At 38.0% G+C, this 8,569-nt stretch overlaps 1 long non-coding RNA gene across 1 annotated transcript; it reads right to left on the bottom strand.

The window, feature by feature from the left end:
* Positions 1-293: 293 nt before the first annotated feature.
* Positions 294-8,185, bottom strand: LOC142180279 (uncharacterized). Its single transcript, XR_012708616.1, has 2 exons — positions 7,579-8,185; positions 294-1,971 (listed from the first exon to the last, which is right to left on the bottom strand). It is a non-coding gene; the product is annotated as an uncharacterized LOC142180279 (long non-coding RNA).
* Positions 8,186-8,569: the final 384 nt, after the last annotated feature.

The following is an 8,569-nucleotide window of genomic DNA, read 5'->3' as shown; positions in this document are numbered from 1 at the left end:
ATCGAGGGATCTGTTTTGATCATTATTAACCTATTCACTTTTATTTCTCCTCTATTTTCTCTTTTCTTACTACTTTGTTACACACCCCCCTCCCCCCAAAACCCCATATCCGTTCTCTCTTTCTCTGTCACGACTCAAAATCCAACTAATCGTGGTGGCACCTAACCCAACCCGCTATGTAAGTCAATTAACAACTAACCAATTCCAATAAAATTTCTAGGAAAATAACTGATGAAATAACTTACCTTCTATGTACTTCCCAAGGACAGGTACTATAAATCATGAGCTTCTAAGAATTTGATTTTACAAAGCTGGTATAAAGTAAATACATCATCTATTAACATAAATAGATTTTTATAAATCTAAGGCTACCATAAACAAGAGGCAGCTATAACCGGAATGCAGGTACATTGTCAAATTCAGCTCCTATCGATCATAACAACATCAACAGCCAACATCTGCACGCAAGGTGCAGAAGTGTAGTATGAGTACAACCAACCTCATGTACTCAATAAGTAACAAACATAACCTTAGGTTGAAAATAGTGACAAGCTCTGACAAGGGTTAGAGTCCAACACCAATAGCCAACAACAGTTCATAATAACATAATGAAAGTAACGAAAGAAGTAAGTCAGAGATAAAATGCTCAGCTCTTTTACAGTTCCAGAAAATAGATTCGCCTTTCAAGTATATCAGTGAAAACCCAAATCTTTTACCGAAATCGCCAAAAATATGAGTAAGTTTGAAGCTGTAATTTTTCCCAAAAAGCTTTCCATAGGTAAATATTTTATTTTCAAATGGCATGAGGAAAATACATCTCTATGCCTATATGTCAATGTATTTGAGAAGTCATGAATGACGTGATACCATACAGCATGAGAAAAAATGCATTTCTATGCCTGTATGTCATGTGTGCATGTCAATGCAATGTATCTCAGAGATGAACTAATATACTCACACTCGCAGAGTACTCAATCTCATTGTCTCATACTTTCCACTCACTATGCTCAATACTCAGCGCGTTCAGTCAATCAACACTATACAATACCTGCTGCGGCGTGCAACCCGATCCACATATAGCCATAACGCCCTTTGCGGCGTGTAACTCGATCCACATATAGATAGCCATAAGGCCTGTTGCGGCGTGCAACCCAATCATCAATATATCGCCATAAGGCTCGTTGTGGCGTGCAACCTGATCCATATATATATATATATATATATATATATATAACCATAAGGCCCGTCGTGGCGTACAACCCGATCCACATATATATACCCGCAATGGGGGAGTATACAGACTCTGAAGGGGCTCCTTCAGTCAAGCGCTATAGCAAGCCAATCATGGCATAAATTAGTAAAACATGTTGCGGCGTGCAGCCCGCTCCAATCATAAACCAATAAAACATGCTACGACATGCAGCCCAATCTCATAATATCACTCACACTCAGACCCTCGGCCTTACTCGTTCATCAATCTCTCTAGTCTCTCAGGCTCACAATACTATGAAACTAGCCTAAAATGATGATATGATGTGTCAATAAATAGAAACAGAGACTGAGACATGATATGAAATGAATGAACATGACTGAGTATGAAATTGCAATTTAAACAAATCCTCAGTGGATCCCAACATAATACGCATGTAGCCTAGACATGGTTTCTAACATGGATCACAGCTCAATAGTTCAAGTACGTAGAGATTTCATAGTTACAGATAAGATCAGGTAAGTACACAGTACCACAGGAACAATAGAGTCATAATTCATACGGTGCACGCCACATACCTGTCACCTAACATGTGCGTCACCTCAACACCAAGAACATAACACGTAATTCGGGGTTTCATACCCTGATCACCAAGTTTAGAAGTGTTACGTACCTCGAACAAGCCAAATCCAATACCCAACAAGCCAAGCGATGCTCCAAAAATGCCATCCCGTGCATACCGACCTCCGAACGACTAGAAACTAACCAAAAACAACTCAAATACATCAAATAATGCCAAAGGAAACAAACTCAATCGATAAAGGTCGAATATTTAATAAAAATTCCAAAATCGAACAAAAAGTCAATCCGGGCCTGTGCCTTGGAACCTGACAAAACTCACACAATACGATTACCCATTCTATTATGAGTCCAATCATACTAGTTTCACTCAAATACGACTCTGAATCGATATTCAAAACTCAAAAATTTGCTTTATGAAATTTTAGATAAAACCCACACATTTCACTTTAAAATCATCAATCAAATGCAAAAAACGAAGATGGATTCATGAAATATAACCCAAATCGAGTATAGAACACTTACCCTAATCCATATGGTGAAAATTGCCTCCAAAATTTGTCCAAATCTGAACGTCCCAACTAAAAATATGACCAAATGAAAAAACCTTTGATATTAAGTATTTTTGTTCAGCTGTTCTGCCTCGTTTTGTCTGCCAAATGATCCTAAGGCTCGCTTTTGATGCCGCCAATGGATTCCTTATGAAATATTAGTCGAGTTAGGCTTTTGAATCATTATATTTGACCTTATAATGAAGGAGATATGTTGGTTTCAATATTTCGAAATAGTGCAGATTTTTAAATACGAAGTTAATGGCAATTTCGTAATTAATCTGCAAAATCTAGCAACCCAATACTTAGTAAAAAGACCCTAAAATCCTCATACGATGTCCAAATTTGATGATTTTTTTGCTTGGCTCCGTAATTATGATACAGATCTAATGCTTCAATCAAAATAGAAATTGGAGCTCATTTATTCAATGTGGTACCATTTATGCTTGAAGAAACGATGTCGAAACATAAGAAAAATGAGCGCAACACAACTCAAACCTATCTGAAACTCACCGAGTCCCTCGGGACCCCATTAGAACATACCAACAAGTCCCATAATATAAAATGGACCTATTCGAGGCCTCAAATCATGCATAACAACATCGAAACGACAAAACGCACCTCAAATAAAACTTACTGAACTTTTGACGTCCAAAAACTCGCGCCGAAACATATCAAATCAACTCGGAATGAAATCAAATTTTGGACACAAGTCCTAATATATCATATGGAGCTATTCGTACCCCCAAACTACCGTACGAAGTGCAAATGCTAAAAACAATCGGTCGGGTCGTTACATTCTCCCCCACTTAAATGTACGTTCGTCCTCGAACGTGCAAAGTGTTGTTCCTAAACCGTCAAACCGCCATGTAACCTTACCATGCACATATTTAGGAGGTGATCCCACGTTACCCTATTCCATATAGGCCCGATAACACAACATACTGATGATCATTACTTCAACCTTAGCCCGTAAACCACAGAATCCAATTCCTAACATTCGGAATTTCCTACAAGATCCGAACCTCGCAATCTACATATTGTATAAGTCTGAAAAAGATGTATCAAGCCATAACCATAACCCAAGATGCAATCATAGGATATACCACAAAACTCACATACTCATAGCAAAAACTTCTATTCACTGTAGCTGCTTAAAATAACTAGGTACTGGTAATAAACCTCATATTAAATAAAATCTCGTTCTAAAACCTTTGTACACTGCCGATGATGAAAGAAACACACAAAAACTCATATCCTTTCATCAGATCAACAAGTCATGGAGCTCCCTCTCCTTCGACAAGAACTATAGCAAATTTCTAAGTTGATCATCGTCATTATCCCTTTCAAATATACCGCAATCAAATTCGATAACAATCTTTCTATATCCGACGACCTCATCTTATCAAATACAAGCTACTCTATTGACACACCATATCAATGCTACACAAAGCCATAAATCGTGCAATCCGTGCACCAATACACAACAATTCAAATGTACTCAATCATGAAAAAAAATGACTCAAACGAGAGAACCGTCTTGCAGGCTCAATAAGAACCACCACAATGCAATGCTATGAACCCATCACACACCATAGAACCAAAACACACGAATCAATCACGAAGGATCATATCCTGACATACCCCGGCTGCAATGCGTGACCTCATCCAAACACTGGTCCATATGAATTACCTCTAACCAAAATGCTCAAAATCAGTGACCACATGCAATTCGACATCCAGTACCCAAGGTGCATGACCATAACAACAGAGGAACCAATAACACAATACCATAGATCGGAAAGAACATCACCAAATGCATAATCATTTATTCAACACCCTAACACCCATCTCATAGGACATTTAGGATAAATTTCCCATCTTTCTTTCCTCATCGTGCGAAATTGATTCAGCTTGAAGCGTAACTCTTTGAATTCCTTCCACGCATCTGTATGCGCACGTGAGCGCTCGGTATCGGCTGTGCATCGGCGGCTTGCGATTCCATAGATGAGGTGCGAGATGTGATTTCGGTATGCTGATAATGGGCCAGTTTGGAGGACTTGAGGCCGAGTTTTGATTGTAGCTTAAGCACAGAAATTTCGATTGTGTGAGCACATGTTTTTAGACTTATAAGTCCGATAGTGTCCCTATTAGTGGAATTTGTGGCTCGATAGGTGGCTGGATGGCTACGTGATGAGTATGGTGTGACTGCGAAATGTGTTCAGATGGTTGAATGTGATGAGAAGAGTTTGCTTGAGATGTAGAAAGGACTATTGGGTGCTTGATTTCTATCTTAGTGACATATAGTCTCGAGTTATGAGAGTATTGGAGGATCTTTTATGTTGGTTAGTTGTGGAATGGATTAGATTCTCATGTCTTGTTGATGAATTCAGAATCAGCAAGATTAAGTGATTGAGTGGTAGTTGTGACTGTGGAAGGGTATAGAGAGATGTCAGTTTGAGGTAAAGCAAGTGGGTTATCTCCTGTGGGGGTCCTGAGGATGTGTGATCCCTATGTTGTTTTGTAGAGAGTTCTCTTTTACCAGTGAATTATATGTGTTGCAATTTGAGTTTTGATCCCTTGTGGAAGTTGGATTGATTGTTAAAAGGGTGAATGCGAGAATTGCAGATAATTTGAAGTATTAGATGGTTTGCATTACAGGAGCTCATGAAGGATTTAGTTGAATCTCACTGCGGCATTGTGGCAGTAATGGTGTATGATTATTGTAAGTTATCAGATGTTTTATTCCATGGCTTCAAGCCAAGTGAGGGAGTCTGCGATCGACGAGTTGATTGCACAGTTATATGTTGTATTGGTTTCGGCTATACTTGTGAATCAGTTATGACTTGCAGAGGTTGAAATCAAGGATGACTCGAATAAGGGAATTTCTGGATACGGATTGTATTACACTTTATGGGTATATGAGAATCATTGAATGATTTGAATTGTTATTCATGAGAGGTATAGTGCGCATGTAGTAGGAATTTACTCGGTTGCTTAGAGATGTGGATTACTTCTTTGGGTGTTATCATGCTAATAGGGGCACAGGTCGTTCGGGCCGTTTTGGTGGTGCAATTGAGATTTGAGAAGAGTGGATGACTCTCGAGAAGGTTCTAAGGGATTCAGGAGTTATATGTAGCAATTGGGAATTTTTCAGGATTTGCATATGGCTAGAATCTGATATTTACATTTGATGGTGTCGAGACTCGCGGTATTTTAAAATCCTTATGGATTCCACATTTCAGTATCAGGAAGGTGAAGGAAGTGCTTTAGATTCACAGAAGGTTTTTTCAGAGTGGGTATCGCAGTTGTGGTACTTTTGGGGTACTTAAGGGGGAATTCAGCGGCTTTTGGGCCTTAGGGTGGTGTGGTTCTATGCTAGAGTTTGTGGGGTGAGTTTTGGTTAAGGATCGTGGTGTTCTAGGAATAAGAAGTATTAATTTGAAGGCAATTCGGAAGGAACTCGGAGAAATATGACAGTTTAGTGGTAGGTTGGATTAGCAACGCAATGGATAAGATCGGTTCTTTGGGTACTTATGATGTGGTGAGTCTCTACCGGTGTTTTATGGCAATAATCTTGGGTTCGGCGAACTGTGTGGCTTGGTTGAGTTATAAGGATTTAATTCTGATAGCTTGGTTATGTGCAAAGGGGTTTCAAGGTGTTCTTAATGGTTTCTACCATGGTTCGAGGTGTATATTTCCTACCGGTGTGTGGAACATGTTGTGTATTGGGATTTTCCCTTAGATGAGATCAAATAGAAGGTTTCTGACTGATCGGGTATGTATTTTGCTTGTGAATCAGAGTTGATTATGATATTCTTGTGCTCTTCACATGATGGCATGATTGATGCAGTGTATTTTGTGGGATTAAGATTTATGTGTGCTAGGTCACGATTTAGTTTTGAAGGGAAGTTCATGAATTCTTAAGCAACATGGACGATTTCAGATAGCTAGGTGAATGGTATTACTACTTGTTATTGCCGGATAAGAGTGTGCATTTCGGTAGGCGCATTGTGTTTTGACTTACGGAGGCTTCATTGATATTGCGATACTCGTCTGATTGACCAATTGTTGATATTCAAATTTTGCTAGGTGGTGTCACACCTCCTTTTACCTACACTCCGAAAGAGTATAAGGGAGTTTTTTCCAACTTAAAGTGACAATCGAAACGGGATTATTTATTTTAAATTCAGAGTCGCTACTTGGGATAATTTATGGTGTCCCAAGTCACCGGTTTTAAATCTTGAATCGAGGAAAGATTGACTCTCTTTTATAGTCCGCGAACACAGAAATCCGGGTAAGGAATTTTGTTAACCCAGGAGAAGGTGTTAGGCATTCCCAGGATCCGTGGTTTCAGCACGGTCGCTCAACTGTTATTATTGACCTATTTATTTGATTTTAAAACATCTTTGAAACCTATGTGCATTTTATTCCTTCTGAACCGCTTTTAATAAATTAGTGTTACATATTGCGAATCATGTCACGGGAACCGTACCCATGGTCTACAACATATTTATTTTATTAACAAGATTAAATGTGGCCGGGTCGCATAAATGTACCCGGAATTTTAGAAATTAAATATCACAACCACGTCACGGGAACCGTACCCATAGTTACGACAATTTATTTAATTAACGCACCTAAAGCAAACTACGAAAATTCAAGGCATTTTTCTATACGAATTTTTATATTTATGTGAGGGTCATACATTATGGATTTTATTTGCGTATAGCACACCTCGGATTATATCGAGAAAAATTTTATTATTGCAAAAAAGTTTGATCGAAGTTGCGTGAATGCATACTCTGATTTGGTTTTTAAATCATAAATCGGTCCCCACATTGTGTTAAAAACAACGATTATGAAAAGGAATGGAAAAAAATCAAAATTTTTGAGAAAAACCAAGGCCATAAAAACGATACAAGAAACAAAAAGAAAGAACCTAACAAACAAATGGCAGAGAACAGTTACGTCTTCATTCCGACCACTTCTACGTCTTGTTATTCTATAATTTTCCTTTATAATCTTAAAGCTTGCTAAGCAGATTCTCATTTTGCTCAAGTTCTTTTTACTAGTGATAATATGATGTACAAAATTTGCAATTTATAAAATAGCCCTTGGTTTTTTCCTAAAATAAATCACAGTGAATCAGGAAATATCTGAAGTTGATAGCGCTCCAAGTACAGCAAAATAGACTAACATTATGAACAAAACAATTGCATGTAGGAAGATAAATACCTAACAATGTGGATCCTACTTCAGTAGCAAAGCTTTAATTTACACTTTGAAATTCCAAATCAACAACCGGATACACGAACCAGAAATCCTCAACATCGACCTCGTCGGAAAGAAACTGGCACCTCATCGAACTCGATCGAAGCTTGGACGAAGCATAAGAATAGTGTTTGGACTGATTTTCCGAAGCTATTTTTGAATTGTTCAGTAGCTATTTTTCCTTTCCTTTGCTAAAGTTGTAAAAGAATATTTTGAATACTTCTATCTTCAATTTTGGTTAGCCGTTGAAGCTTATGTCTGAGGAACGAGAAACAGATCCAGTTTTGTTGCTTGTTTCTTGGAGGAGGGTGGGGAACGGCTCCTATGGGTGGAGATGGGGTGGGGTCGTGGCCATCAACTTGTTCAAAACAGAAGAAGGAGTAGTGGCTTTAACATTTTTGGAAGAGGGAGATGAGTGAGGGTGGCCGGCGGGTTTTTGGGGTGAGGGGTTTTTGTTGTCGATCCAAGAAGAAAAGTACTAATGGAGGGGTTGAAGAAGACGATGGTTCAGGGGGGTGGGGTGTCTCTTATTTTGCTTTTGTGGCGGATTTTTCTTTTTGCAGAGTGTTCAATCTAATTTTTTTTAGGTCTTGTATCCTCTTTGTTTCATTTTTTTTATCAAACGGCTGATGTCTATTGTGTGTATTAATAGGTTAGGTCTAGATTATTATTTGTGTTTAAGGGTATTGGGCTCAAGGAATGGGCTAGAAACTTGGGCATTTATGACTAGTTTTGCTTAAAATTATCTTAATTAACTAAAAATCTATCCATATAGAAATATTATTAAAAATATTAATTAGCTCTACTTAAGTAAAAATAATTATTAAAATAAGACTGACCGTTAAAACAAAACTTTTTTTAGGTATTTTTTCAAGATTAAAAATGACTACAAAACCTTAATGAAACTATTTGTTTTTTTATGAGAGAATAAAGTAAAAGGGTCAAAACTAATTAA

This window comes from Nicotiana tabacum, chromosome 1 (genome assembly GCF_000715075.1).
Source record: "Nicotiana tabacum cultivar K326 chromosome 1, ASM71507v2, whole genome shotgun sequence".
Taxonomy (NCBI): Eukaryota; Viridiplantae; Streptophyta; class Magnoliopsida; order Solanales; family Solanaceae; genus Nicotiana; species Nicotiana tabacum.
Note: the sequence above shows the minus strand (reverse complement) of the source record. Positions and strands in the feature narration are given on the sequence as shown.